Source organism: Lepidochelys kempii, chromosome 4 (assembly GCF_965140285.1).
Source record: "Lepidochelys kempii isolate rLepKem1 chromosome 4, rLepKem1.hap1, whole genome shotgun sequence".
NCBI classification, from domain to species: Eukaryota; Metazoa; Chordata; order Testudines; family Cheloniidae; genus Lepidochelys; species Lepidochelys kempii.
Genome location: NC_136383.1, coordinates 39,100,054 through 39,114,280, shown reverse-complemented (window position 1 = coordinate 39,114,280; position 14,227 = coordinate 39,100,054). Strand labels below are relative to the sequence as shown.

Genomic DNA, 14,227 nt, shown 5'->3' with positions numbered 1-14,227 from the left:
AGTGGAGATCCTGTTAATCACAACAGCTCATCATAATCTTTTACCAACCTGGGAGAGGTGCAGCAAGGATACATGTAACTATATATTAGTGAGACAGTGGGCTGCTCTATGGACAGGGAGCCTGGTCCTGCAAAGCTCTTCTCCTAGGAGCAGGCCTGTTGAAGCCAGTGGAATTATTCTTGCCCCCGGGCATTGAACCTAGGAGCAGGGGCCTGGAGGCTCAGCTCCTAGCTCAAATAGGTTCCCTGCCCTGCTCCTGTTGTTCTGCCAAAGCGCGCACTCCCTAGACGAGTGAGGGCGACCTGGCTCCTCGCAGAGAAAGGCGGGGGTGGGGAGGTGGTCCCTAGCCCCGGGCTCTCCAGCGGGGGGAAGCCCTGGCAGAGCCCCCACCCTTGTTCTCCAGACGGGTGGGCTGCGTTCCCTTCGGGCCGGGGCGGTGATAGGCTTTGCCTAGCGTTGGCGGAGCTCCGTGTCCCTGCGCTGTGTGTGTGGCAGGGAAGGGAGGAGGGAGGGGAGCGGGCTGGCTGGGGGAGCGGCTCCGCGCTGCACCAGCGACACTCGGTGCGAACACACTCCTCACCCAGCCGCCGGGGCGCCGCGCCGCGCCGAGAGCCTCGCCCAGCGCATCTGCCGGCCGGCGGCCCGAGGACCCCGCTCGCCCAGCCTCCGCTGCCTCTGCCCGCGCCGCAGCATCCTCAGCCCCGCACCGCCGCCCGGCGCTGCCCCTCTCCGCCTCCGGCTGATGCTGCTCCAGCCGGGGGCTCGCCAGGAGTCGCAAAGACCCGGGAAAACACCTGGTCGCCGTCTGGGGCGATCCCGCCCGGGCCACTTGCGCACTTCTGCAAACTTTGTCCGCCCGCCTGCCCCCGCTGCTCTCTCCTGGGGGCCGCGCTTCCCTGCCCGGCTCGCTGAAAGGCAGAGCGGGGACTCGCCTTCTCGTGCGGCTGGGATCCTGGCTGTGCTCGGGGGGAGGGAGGCCCGCAAGCAAGAGGGACGTTCCCCGAGTGCTGTAACCGGCACCTGCGAGCCCGGGGCTTTTGCACATCTCCCCGGGAGGAGCGAGACTTTTAAAGGTAAGCAAAGCGGAGCGAGGTGGAGTTCCTCCTGTGTGTGTGTCCCGGGGGGAGCTGAGACCAGACCCGGGGAGAGGGGGCTCATCGGGGGCGTTAGAGAGGAGGGTCCCGCGTGGATTGGGGTGCGGGTCGTGCAGCGCAGGGCTATGAAGAGAGGGGGACCAGGCCCTGGGCGCCAGGAGCATGAGGAGAGGTCCGATGCGTTTTAGGCGGTCGTCCATCTCTTCCCAGCACGGCCTCCGGGTCTGCGCGCAGGGCTGACGACTCTGGGGAGCGGGATGAGCTCTTGGGCAGCAGTGCAATGGGGAGTGGGGCCCCGACTCCTGGCAATCCCGGGGCTGAGCAGCAGCGCCCCGACAGTTGGTGTTGCCTGAGAGTTACCTGGGTTTGGGGGTAGGAGGACGGGGCGATTGGGTACCAGGAACGTTCCCGCTTCGTCAGGCGCCGGTGCTGATTTACTCCAGATTTGGAATGAGCTTTGGAAAACAGGTTGGTGGATGGGAGCTGGTTGATTAACCTTGTGTGCTCCCCCTTCCCCCTTCCAGCTGCGGGACGCTTCACATAACACACCAACCCAGCCCACGGGGAGCCAGGGGCAGGAAATCTTTGCTTTATGAATAGATTGAAGCAAAGCCCCCTTTAATGAGCCAAACCTTGTGTCTGTCTGCCCTGATCCTGCGTCTGATCTTTTGTGACTTCACCCACCGTGGCTTCTTCCCTGCAGGGGCGGAGGGGTGAGAATTAGTCCAGCCACAATTCAAACCCCTTTAACTATTCAGGGTGCCCGCTGCCATTCTGGAAACTCTTTGTAAGGTGCTGTTGTGTTATGGGTACTTCTTACTAAGGGAGAGCGATGATACGGGTGATGAGATGCAGACAGCTCAGCTGAAGGGATCAACACAAGTTCAACCACTGGAGGCCTCTATATACCAGCTGCAGATACTTGTCTAAACGGGATGCCATCCGCTCCCCCACGGGATTGGATCCCCCCCCCCCACAATCCTCGATCCAATCCCGTCCTGTCCTTCTCTTTCTTCCCATCCTATGCAGGGTCAAATTCCTGGGGCCGCAGGTGGGGTTGTGAACCAAGCGGTCACACAACTTCGGTTGTGGAAGGCTGCCTCGTGAGAGTAAAGTCACCAGGAGCGTGCGGCTCTGATCAGATTTCCTCTTTTCTGTGACGCTCCGTGGTCTTGTTTTGTGTCTTCTCCTACTTTCTCTAAACTCCCAGTGGCTCGCCCTGCATTTCTCTGCCCGCATCCCAACACCTCCACTTGAGAAAAAAACGTTTGGCTCCCTATATTCTCTTTCTCTCCCCTAACATGGAGCAGTTGTTGAGGACTTGCTGGGGTTGCCCTTTTTGTTATGATTATTATCCCGAAGAATAGGCTGGATGGAAAGGTGAGAAGAAAATAGGCAGGGATATAGGCCAGGGAAAGTCATGCTTTTAAATGTAATTTAATGCCCCCCCTTCTGTCAAGCTCTGATCAAACAGTGCCAAAAGCTCTCTGTTTGGGGGAGTCCTATGGGTATGACACTTTCCCGCAGCTCACCGCATGCTGCTCAGAATACATCTCCGAAAAACTGCATCTCAACGCTGAAGTTGGAGTGATTACTTGAAATGCTGGGCTAAGGTTTTCAGTGGGATCTAAATGTCCTTATTTTTCTCCTTCCTTTGGTGTTTTTTTTCTTTTCTTTTTTTTTTTAACCCTAAAAGGGACAACTAAATTATTTACGTTCCCATTTTCAATGTCAATGTGTTTTAGGGATTATTTTGAAATTCTTCCAATACATTTTTATTTTGAGAGGATGAGAGAAGATGGTTTAGATAAAGTTATATTCACTCCTTCTGGGAAACACTCCTATTCAAGGGAAAGAAACCTGGCTGCTGACACCCCCCTCCCCCAACTCTTAACTATGAATCCTTACCAAACACTCTATAAACAAACATTGTTTTCAGACAGCCTGTGTTGGTTTTAGTTTTGTCTGCACTTTTTTAAATAGAGTGAAGGGGGTACATCAACTAAGCAAGCAAGTCAGGCAATCACACTATTTGAATTAGTAACTATAATTCAAAAATAAGGCGGTAGCAAGATGAATTTGCTACAAATTATGTGTAGTTTAGGTTACACATTTATTTCAAAAGAACAGAGACAAAGACTATAAGTATCTTTTAATCACTTGCAGATACAGCTGTTATCTCTTTAAAAAAAAGTATTTAATTGAAGGGTGACCCTACCCTAAAAAAGTCAGTTCCACAAGTTTATTTGTTCTGGACCATTTTAACATTCAAGTAGTAAAGCATCATGCTTTTCCCAAAAGCTGGTTCGCTTATTGTTACTGATAAATGTAATATCCTTGCCAGTGCCATAAAGACAGAATGTTGCATTAGAAATAGCCACAGCGGGTCACTCTAGGGCAGTGGTTCTTAACCTTTACTGCAGCCTGCACCCCTTTGATTCTCAAAATATGTTCTTGCACCCCTTATCAAAAATCGTTGAAGTAGGTCAGTTCTTTAAACCTATATATATTTTTGTTTGTATATTACAGTAATTGTTAAAAAAATGTATAATGTTAATAAATACCTAGGTTTGATGAAACAAAGTAGTTGTACTTACATGCCTGTGCTTAATTTGTTTTTTCAATGATTTACCTTCTAAAAAAAATCTGGCATGTCTCACACCCCCAGAAAGGGCATCTTGCACCCCCAGGGGGTGCGTTCACCCAAGGTTAAGAACCACTAATCTCGGGATAAGGTAGTTTCTCTGGTGCAGTTTTCAGTGCCTTCTTCCCCAACCAAAGAGTGGGGAAGAGTGTCTTCTTCCCCCATATTCACAGAATTATATCATTATAATTGCTTTTTTATTGATGTCTTTTAGTGTGCTGGACAAAACCTAGAAGAAGACAGGGGCCCTAATAGGGAATATATTCTGTTTGTTTTCAGTCAATATCAGACAAGGTTTTATGACTCAAATGAAGAATCCGTTCTCAATCCTGGGATCTATGCCAGGGCCCTTGTAAGGCAGTGGTTACTCCAGTTTTACACAAGTGTAATTCTGCTGATTTTTAAATCTGCTGAAATTTAAATCAATAGTTATACCTGTGTAACACTGGTGTCCTAGCACAGTGAATCAGATACAAGATATCCAATAGTAGGCTAATATTGAGCTATTGTATATGATAGCAGTCGCTGACAGGTAATGCTGATTTAGTCATAGTGTACCTTGCATAAAATAGCACTTAGATCTGTGGTGATGAGTGCTGTCAGCATGTGGAATTAGAGATTTCCAGATCCACTTTAAGCCCCATGTTCCCATTTTATCCACTCCCAATTGCTACGCCTTGCCTATTTTAAGAATGGCAAGTTTCAATCGATTCTTGCCAGGAATAACTGATCCTCCCCACGCCTTTCTCATACTTAGTCAGGAGATATGTACATGCAGAAGTAGATCTGCTGAGGTCAAGCTCACAGTACCACTGAAAAAGCCCTTTTTATGTATTTGGAACAATGTCAAGAATTTGTTAATGTTTGAGGGTGGAGGGATTTTTGACTGATTTTTGCCTTGTCTTTCTCCCACAGTTTTGACCTTGTTCTTAAACAGATCTTGACACTACAGAATATATGCGCAATCTTGCTTTTACATTTTATGCTATTTAAAGGGGAACTGTAACAACTTTTCTTAGACCTACATTCTGATATGTCAAAAGATGACTTGAATAAACTCTAAAATGTGCCAGAAATGTGTTGGGTTTTGTTGTTTGTTTGGGGGGGGGTTTAGTGTCATCTTTAGGCGTGTCATATTTCCAAGATGGGAACTAAATGGTAGAGCTCACAGCAAAATAAAAATTGTTTCTCTAATTTTAGGGTGGGGAATGCAGCTTTTTGTCACATGCATGTAAATGAAGTGAAAGATATGCCACACATCTGTGTATAGACTGCTACATGCTATCCAAACTGTATCAGTCTTCTACCAGATTAGCAGTGACATTTCATGGCATACGTGACATGTCAGAGCCAACAGCATGTGTATGACATGTTTTTCATTTCATGGAAATATACCTCATGCTACATAATGCTGCAACCACCTTTCTTTCTTTTGGAAGCTTAGCACAATGATTATAAGTACTATTTAATTGAGAACAGAAAAGTTACGCAGTCCAGGGTTGAACAGCATCTATGTTGTGGAGCAGTTACTCATGCGAGTAGTTCTGTTGAAATTCGTAGGGCTGCTCACCAATATCAGGAAGAGTTCCATAATCTATTTAGTTTTGGCTGACTGCTTTGGAAAACATTATCTGAGAAAATACAGTATGGAACAACATTTAGGTTTCCACAACAACATTTAGGTTGCAAACAGCCAAGCAAGCTGTTTAAAATCATGTAGTGCCTGCACTATCCACCATATATTCGATGTTCGGCTGACGATTGAAGATCCCAGGATAAGACTGTGGGACCATCTGCCCTATTTCCAGTGTTTTAAAAGGTGCTTCAGATTCTCATATCTGCTCCATTGGAGGTTCAGGATTAGACAGAGTCAGATCTCTGAGTATTAATTTACTAAAGGGTCTAATCCTGCAAGGTGCTGAACAGCAACTCCCATTTAGGGCAGTACGAGTAGAGGATGCCTAAAGTCTTTCAGGTTCAAGCTCCAAAATTATAAAGGCAGAGTGGTGTGTTTAAGCTCAATTGGTCTCCCACTATGTCCTTAGTCTTTTTTGTTTTGTTTAGTTTGAATTAAATTTATTACACTCAGAGCTATGCTTTTTCTTCTGTACTTTGTTTTGAAAGGACCTTAATAACAGTTTACTAAATGAAATCCCAGTTCATTTCTGCAAGTGGTTACATTTCAAGATGGCATCATACAGATCTGTAAGAGACCACCTTTTATGCCTCTCATGTCAGTTTAAAAGATTGCTAGAAAAACAATCCAAAAATCTGACCAGATTTGGATAAAGGAGAGCCAGTAATGTGTTTCACTGTATGTGGTACTTTTTATGCAATGAAGCGACAGATTTAACCACAGAACATCTGGGTACTGGCTTCTGTTACAGTAAAGATTTTTAGGGGAATAACAAGCCTTGTTTGACTTTGCATTCATTTTGAAGTCATTAAACTTTACATTAATAATAAAAGCATAAAACCATTACATCACTGTTTTCAAGGGGCAATGTCAGTCTTCCCTCAATATCTTATTTTTCAGAATCTGCGTTTGTTTTGCTATGCATGTATTTATCTTTTCACTCATTCTTCAAATTTCTTTTCAGGAGGTAATTTATGCCAGTGGATACAGTATAGATTTAGTGTTTCCACACATTTTTGCTAACTTGGCACCTTTTCTCCATTATGGGTCATCTAATGGAAAAAGCACATTTAACATTAATACATAGAAAACTTAATTAATGCGGAACAGTAGGTAGGTTCTTTGGACTGCCTTTTCAAACACTAATATTTAAAATAAAAGAAAGTATTTGCGTATTTTTTTTTTTAGCTTTCACGGCTTGATTAACAGAAAGAGCAGAGTGGGATTGAAATAAAGGATAGAGCGTGTGCATTTTATGAACAAATATGCTTGTAAACAGCAGAAATGCCTAAGAATATTCTTGAGATGTATAGTTTTTATTTAATTACACAAAACTAATATACAGTTGGAATAAGGGGTGTATAATATAATGCATGCACTATACATATGATGTAATGCTTACAAACGAGGCGAAGCTGATACTTCAAGTCAAAGTACTTTTAAATTGTACATTTCAATATCTTTTAGTGTGCCTTCTTTTAAATGAAAAAAGAAAATATTCTCTTTTCTCTTACATCAGTGTAAATCAGGAGTAACTCCATTCAAGTCCATAGAGTTACTTTATTTTTACATCTATGTAAGTAAGACTAGAAGAGAATCAAGTCCCGTGTATTTAATGTTTATAAATGCTATATTTCCCCAAATGCACTTTTCTTTGTAACTGAAAATAAACTCCCTGACAACGATGTTTAGCTCTTACAAAACAGAAATATCTTCTATATGCAGATGCTTTACAAGGTGAAATAAATAATGCTTGTCTCAGAAAGAAACTATCAAAATAAACTAACGATGTTAGAAAGAACTGTGAAGGCTGAGGAGATGTTTTATTTTTGAAAACTTGAATGGGGGGGAAGTATTTGCCCCTTAATTTGGGGAATGAGTTAGAGAAATAAATGAAAACTCAATAAGAACATTTTAAAAGATGAAAATAAATGAAACTCTAGGAGGTATGCAGTTACTCTGAAATCTGTAAAGAACAAGAGTAAATACAAAAATAATTTGGTTATTTTAGGATTAATTACTTAACTGTAGCTTTGTTAGTTCACTCACTGGACTGTAGAAGAATCAATGTTTTAGCACACTGTAGTGAAATGTAACCAAAAGAAATTAATATGAGCTACATAGATCGCTTTTATTGTACTCTTGCGGGCAGGTCATGTGTGAGGTATGTCAAAAGCACAAAGTTCTTGCCAGGGACAACATCGTATTTTTCAAAGTAACTTTCTGAGCTTCAAAATGCATGTTTAAGGAAACAGGTGTGAAATCCGATACTACTTTTTTGAGAGAGAACTGAAGTGTTTTATGGGATGGATCCTCAGTGTGTATAAATCAGCATAGCTCCATTAAAGTCAATAGATATATACCAATTTACACTAGCTAAGAATCTGGACCTCTATTAAGTATTGTGATAAAACAAAAATGTGTTATATGTAATACAAATCCAGTATTAGCTATTAGCTTGAAAACATCATTTGTATTGTCTAACACTAAATGTTACTGTAGACTATACTTAACAGATACCCACTATGACTTTCATTTTCTGCAGCTCATGGGTACACTGAATACATTCAGATAACTGAGATAATTTTCAGTGTAATTAATAGTCTGTTGAAGGATACATGAGATTGTGAAAACTGAGGTTCTGGTAATCAAAGTTTTACTGTATGACAAATTATACCACCCTGTTTTTTGGATAGTGGAATCCAGTAATTGAGGAGATGTGTGTGTGTTTGTTTGTCTGCATTATGGCAGAGATCAGAAGCAGTAGCGCTAGCCCACAACACCTGGAAATCTGAAAAACAGAAGGCAATAATTTATTTCTTCCACTTCATTCCCCTCACCACTGGTCCCGGATATGAGTGCCCTTCTAAGTATGACCCTCAGACACTTACAATGTGACACACTAATGAAACTGACACTTCTACCATGAATCGTTGTCTTCTTAATTAAGTATATTATTACTTCTTTCAAAAAAATAACTTTAAAGAACGTTATAATTTTATTAGGCTCAAAGTTTGATACTCTTAATCTCCTTCCATTTTAAACTCATCGCTGCCAAAAGAACAGTGTTAAAGAAACTGTTTCCTCTTCTATAACTTTAATAGTTAAATGAGTCACACTTACTAATAGGGTGTAACAGATTCCCAGGTTCTTTGCACAGATCAACAAGAATTAAATAGACTGCCTCATTTTCCAAAATTTCCATGATGGCGTGAGGTTGAGAGCACTTTGCTTTTTTGTTTAGATCAAGTATATTTACTACTAATTTGTTTATATTCAGCCGTTCTAAATTTAATTTGCATCAGGTTCCTGGATTTCAAAATACTGAGAGAAACTGTTTACAGATTGGGGTGATGATGATTGTTTAAGAAAGCCAAGTATCTTAGAACTGCCAGTGGGGGTTAGGATGCAAAGGGAAACAAAAGGAAACAGACATAAAGGTTCCTATTCTACACTAGTTCTGTTCCTCTAACAAAACATAGGGTAAAAGAAAATAATTATCCCTGAAATGGGGAATTGGCTCCTAAAACTCGGCTCAATTCTCATGGGATTATGCTCTTGAGTAGAAATTATGTGCGTGAGTATAGGTTTTAGGACTAACAGTGACTTGTATTTATTTGGGGAAGAACTCTCTCTCTCTGCTTTTTCACCAGTGGGATATAATGAATAAAAAATTTATAAGCACATGGGATATTGAACTTCTAATTTCATAAGAAAGATTTTATGTTAGTCAATTAAAACATTTATTCTAAAGTTAAGGAGGATTTGTTGTTAAGAAGTTTTTAAAAATTACCATATTAAAACTAAGTATATTTCACCTTGCATGAATAAAACAAACAGAATTTGGCACTATACTTTGGTGGGGTTTTTGTTTGTTTGTTTGTTTGTTTTACTTAATTTAACATATGGAATAATCAGGCATTTTAATCCAAAATATCACATGTTCCTTGAAAACATGGAATATTTGAGATGGAATGTCTGAGAGCAGACTCTGTAAAAGAAGCATATCAGTTTAAGAAAAAGAAACATTTTCAAACTTTCAGTCAAAAATAACAAAGCAGTACAATAACATTTCCAAAAAAATTCGGACAACTGCCTGTTTCGATAATAAGCTCTCAAAGTTCTTAACTCCCTGTATTACAGCATGTATATACAGTGGGCAGTAAATATGCTTTCCTGGAAACTTATTCTCACTCAATCTTTAAATTTTATTCTCACTCAGTGATTCAGAATTGTGTATGATATTGTTAAACCTCTAAGGGTATGTGTACTCTGCACACTATGCCTGGGGCCTGTGAGACCTAAGCTTGTGAAGTCGGTGTTTCCAGGCCCATGCTTGAGTGTCCACACTGAATTATAAATCTAAGTTTACAATTGCTTCATCTGGGTTCCATAGTCATGCTGATATGTCCATAGTGCATGAGGCAGACCTTCTGACTCTCGTCTGTAGCTCAAGCTGCATCTACACTGCAAAATGACAGGGTCTGGACCCAAGTAACAGCAGGATCCAGGCTCTAACCTACCCACTAACAAAGTGCTAGGACCCAGGCCTGAGAGCTTGCCGACCTGAGTCAGACTCATATGTGTATAGATAGAAGGAGGGGCTTGGGCTCAAAATGTACAACAGTCATCTCAGGAACAAAAATTGACTTGAAGTTCTTGGAGGTATTGGGGTCTGATTCTGACCTTATTATCATCAGTGTAAATTAACAGTAATCCACTGAAGTCACATTATGGTAACGCATTCATATGATAACTGAGACCAGAATCAGGTTCTTTTCTAGTTAGGTTTTTAGTCCTAAATTAAAAAATAACAAACAGACCATTTATTAAATCTTTCTCTATTTGGCAGGATGGACTTTACATTCTGACAAATGTAACATTAATAGACCCTGAAATCCTATCATCGGCAGCCTGATAGTGATAAAACTATCACTAAGCCTTTTCCTGATAGTGAAAAAACATTTAGGCAGGTTTCTGAATCTTCATGTCTGGTTACAATAATGGACAGCAGTAACTAAGTCCCCTCTTTAATTTTACAATACCCACATTAACGATAAAACAATAATTTGTGTTGATTAGTAACTTTCATCCAAGGATTTCAAAGTGCTTCACAAACATTAGCTAAGCCTCATAACATCCTTCTGAGGCAGGCCTTTGGCCCTCATCACAACTCTCATCACATCTTCTGCTTCTGGAAATTTGAAATTCCCTTGACACACATACCAACCATATCTTAATCCGGAAATAATAATGCAAGACAAGAAAGAACTGAGGCAGATCTCCCACTGCCTAGTCTCTACATATGTCCTCAAAATCCCCCGTCTTTGCTAGAAGCATGAACATCCTGAACTTTGAACTAATTAAAGCCTTTCTTCCAGAAACTATTTTCATTCTCTCTCTCTCTCTCTTTTTTTTAAAGCAGTGTTAAAGCTCACAGATGAGGAGGTGGTATGGTAAACATATAGAAGGTCTGAAGATTTCCAAATTATTTCCATGGCCATTCATGCAGAACAGTCTGACCTATCTATCTGCCTGTATGTGTTCCTTCTGCTTTTGTTTAGAGTAATCACATAAAGAACTAACCTTTCACCTGCAAGGCTGGACAAATAAACACTAGACCAGCAGCAGAGTGAAGCTGATATCTATCCACTTGACAATCTGATTTTGAAACCCACTATCACATCTCTGTATTTGACCATGACAGTTTTGAATACCCCTTAGCACTCATGTTTAGACCAGAAGTCTTTTCAGTCTCAGCAGAGCTTTTGCAGCTTGATCTCACAGTAAGTACATGACTAGAGCTGTTTCGAAAACAGACACCAATAAATCAAAAAGCATCATAGTGACTCGGTCAATGTACTCAAGCCTCAAATATGTCCCCTCCCATGTCACTCTTATATGGTTCTAGTCCTAAAATGACTCTGGAAGGAAAGTTACAGCATCTTAAAGTCAAAGGACATAATTGCCCCTACTTATACTTCTACCTAGGAAGGAGCACAGAGGAAAGGATGTTATTCCACCAAAACAGTGTGTGCAGCCAGTGAAATCGTCATGGGCAGGTCTGGGCTTGACAGCGGTGGTTCAAACTTCAGAAGGGGCCACAGATGCTTACATAGGAAATTTCCCTCCAGCTACTCACTATATCGAAATTGTGCTGATACTGAAGGAGCTCACGGGGAAAATAGGATGGGTTCAAAAGATGTAAAACTGAACTAAGCAACCTAAGAAAGGAAAAGAGCACAACGGCATATGCAGGGTTAATATGAATATCACACTGTTTGGTCTAGCACTCTCAGCTGTGTTCTTCCACTCACCCTCAAGTTAGAACTCTGAATGCAGACTGACCTATGTGGGTGGAGTTTCAGGGTTTGCTCTTTGGGCACAGTTTCACCATATGGAGACTAGTACCTTTTCTGCTGCCTGGATTCTTGGTCCTGGAAGCATGGAATGAAGCTGCCTCCTTCTAGCTACTTAAGAGCACACTCCGTTGCCAGACATACTACCTCTGGGAGTGTGGTATGCAGGTCATTGTCCTCTGGGAAGTGAGCACATCTGTTTTTCCTGATAACACACTGACTTTTTCGGACGGTACAGGAGCTTGGAATACTCTATGTCTGGGGAGTAGCTGTGAGAATAATATCAGGGCACTCTTTTGGGGGCTGAGCTCCCCCTTTAGATGACCAAGAGGTGCATGTTGCTTGTTGTTTTTCTCTCCCCTGTACAGAGTGACTAGGCAGTGAGCACCAGTACCATACATTTTAGGATTCACAACCCACACACAACATGGCCAAGACTTTGAATGTCTAATGTTTCAACATTTCCCTACTAGGAAAACAAGAGAACCTCAGAAACATTAGAAGTTGAACATTCCGGAGGTGGAGTAGGGTGGTCTGTTCCCACAGCTAAAATGCTTTGTTTCTAGTATTATTTTGTAATCCTGCTGATGCATCGTTAATAGAATGATATAAAATTACTGTAGACACTGATAATTTGCATTGACAAAGAGGACATTAATGTTCATAGCTATTGCAAGCTCTTTTGTCCTGTGGCAAAGCAATTATAGCAGAAAACATGACAACTGGGTTCCTAGGTGTTTGGGTAATACAAATAATAATTGCCAGGGAAAACATAATTGTCAGCACAACTGGGGAAAAATACCTAAAAACAAAACAATCATCCCCATCTAGACTCAATAGAGACACTTATAGGAAAAAAGTTATCAATGGTGAAACAGAAAGTAGGTCCAAACCTGCAAGGTTCACTCATGTGACTAGCCCTATTGACGTCAGTGAGACTACGCATGTGAATGGAGCCCTGTGTGAGTAACGCTGAAGACGATGAGCAAGGGCTATGAGCGCAAGTAAAGCTATGCAAGACCCTCTCTCTCTCTCTCTCTCTCTCTCTCTCGTCCAGATGGGGATGCATGGTTCGGTTTTGGGGTGGGTTTTTTTTCCAGATGTACATATCAATGAACAAAACAAATAATGCAAAGAATCTCCCAGCGAAGCTATAGAGAACTTAATCTACAACAAACATTCAGAGAAGAAATTGCAGGGCTAACAGTTTAATTTATATTATGGGCATAATTGTAAGTTAAGGACCATGCTGTGCTCTTGTTCCATGTTCATCAGCATGCATCTGATGAAGTGGGTTTTAGCCCACGAAAGCTTATGCCCAAATAAATTTGTTAGTCTCTAAGGTGCCACAAGTACTCCTGTTCTTTTTAGAACTCGCAATGATTTCAGCTGCAGCTGCACCTAAGGACGAAAAGCTGTATGGCCAAGAGTGTGATATTTTTCAGGAGTGATGGGAATCAATTTAGGGTTTATTGACCTTGACAGAGTCATGAAAATTCTTTGTTTCTGTAACTGTGGATGATGTCTGAGTGTATAAAGAATGGACCATTCCATCTCTTCAGTGCTGAAAGCATTGGTAGAGATATGTAAATAGTTGTTAATATTCTTAGCACTTACATAACACTTTCCCATTTCATAATGCTCTAATACAGTCCTCCTAACAACACTCCATTTTATAGCTAGGGAAAATTAGAGACAGAATTTGTAACTAATAACAATAAGAAGCAAATAATTAAACCATCAGGCATAGCATTTGGTCCCATATTACTTCAGTAAGGACTAGTAGAGATGCTCTCATGCCTGTGGAGTTCAAGGTATATAATGTTAGAGATGAGCCAAAATTAGGCTTATAAATTCAAAGTCAGATTAGATTTTGTAATTTTGGATTCTGGTAAATGGCTGAATTAGAAATACAAAACTTCTGTAATCCAGCTCTATAATTTCTATTAATGTGCCCAGTAAAGAGAGGTCCTGACTCTCAGCTAAAGTAAATTAGCATAGCTGAGGATCTGGCTCATACAATTCAGATATATCCAAAAATAAGGCAGGTACAATGCAGAAAACAGTAAAACAGGCAAAATTACAAATTTAAATATTTTTTCCAAAATTAAATAGTCTCCCCTTGCGCCCAACTACTTAATAAACTACTGAGCCTTCCAGAATTAACAAAAAGCCAGTAGCTCCACTTTACAGATATATTCGGAGACGGTTGTCTGTTAAAGTTTTTCCATTGTGCTCCATGGCTAGTTCACTATTCCAAAGGACAAGAGTTCATGTGAGAGCCATAAACAAGCCACCCATACAGGACACTGCTTCACTTGCATTTCAGTCACTGGGTTAATTACCATGGAAGCAGGGAGTAGCCTACTGGATTCATGCAATGTGGTATGGGCCACTACAAAGGCTACTGTCCTGCTGCTTTGCTCTTACAGCTGAGAGATGGCTATTAAGTGAGCTGTTGTTGTTACCACGCTGGGTGTTCTGGACGTTTGTC

General features: G+C 41.5%; 1 protein-coding gene across 2 annotated transcripts in view; it reads left to right on the top strand.

Annotated features, from left to right (window-relative positions):
* Positions 1–442: 442 nt before the first annotated feature.
* Positions 443–14,227, top strand: part of NDNF (neuron derived neurotrophic factor) — a 31,390-nt gene continuing 17,605 nt past the window's right edge. Inside the window, exon 1 of one of the 2 annotated variants that reach the window (XM_073341011.2) lies at positions 443–1,073. The gene's annotated coding sequence lies outside the window, so the exon portion shown is untranslated. Of the gene's footprint in view, positions 1,074–1,426; positions 1,563–14,227 lie in introns of those variants that run through there. The other variant, XM_073341012.2, reaches the window with a different exon arrangement.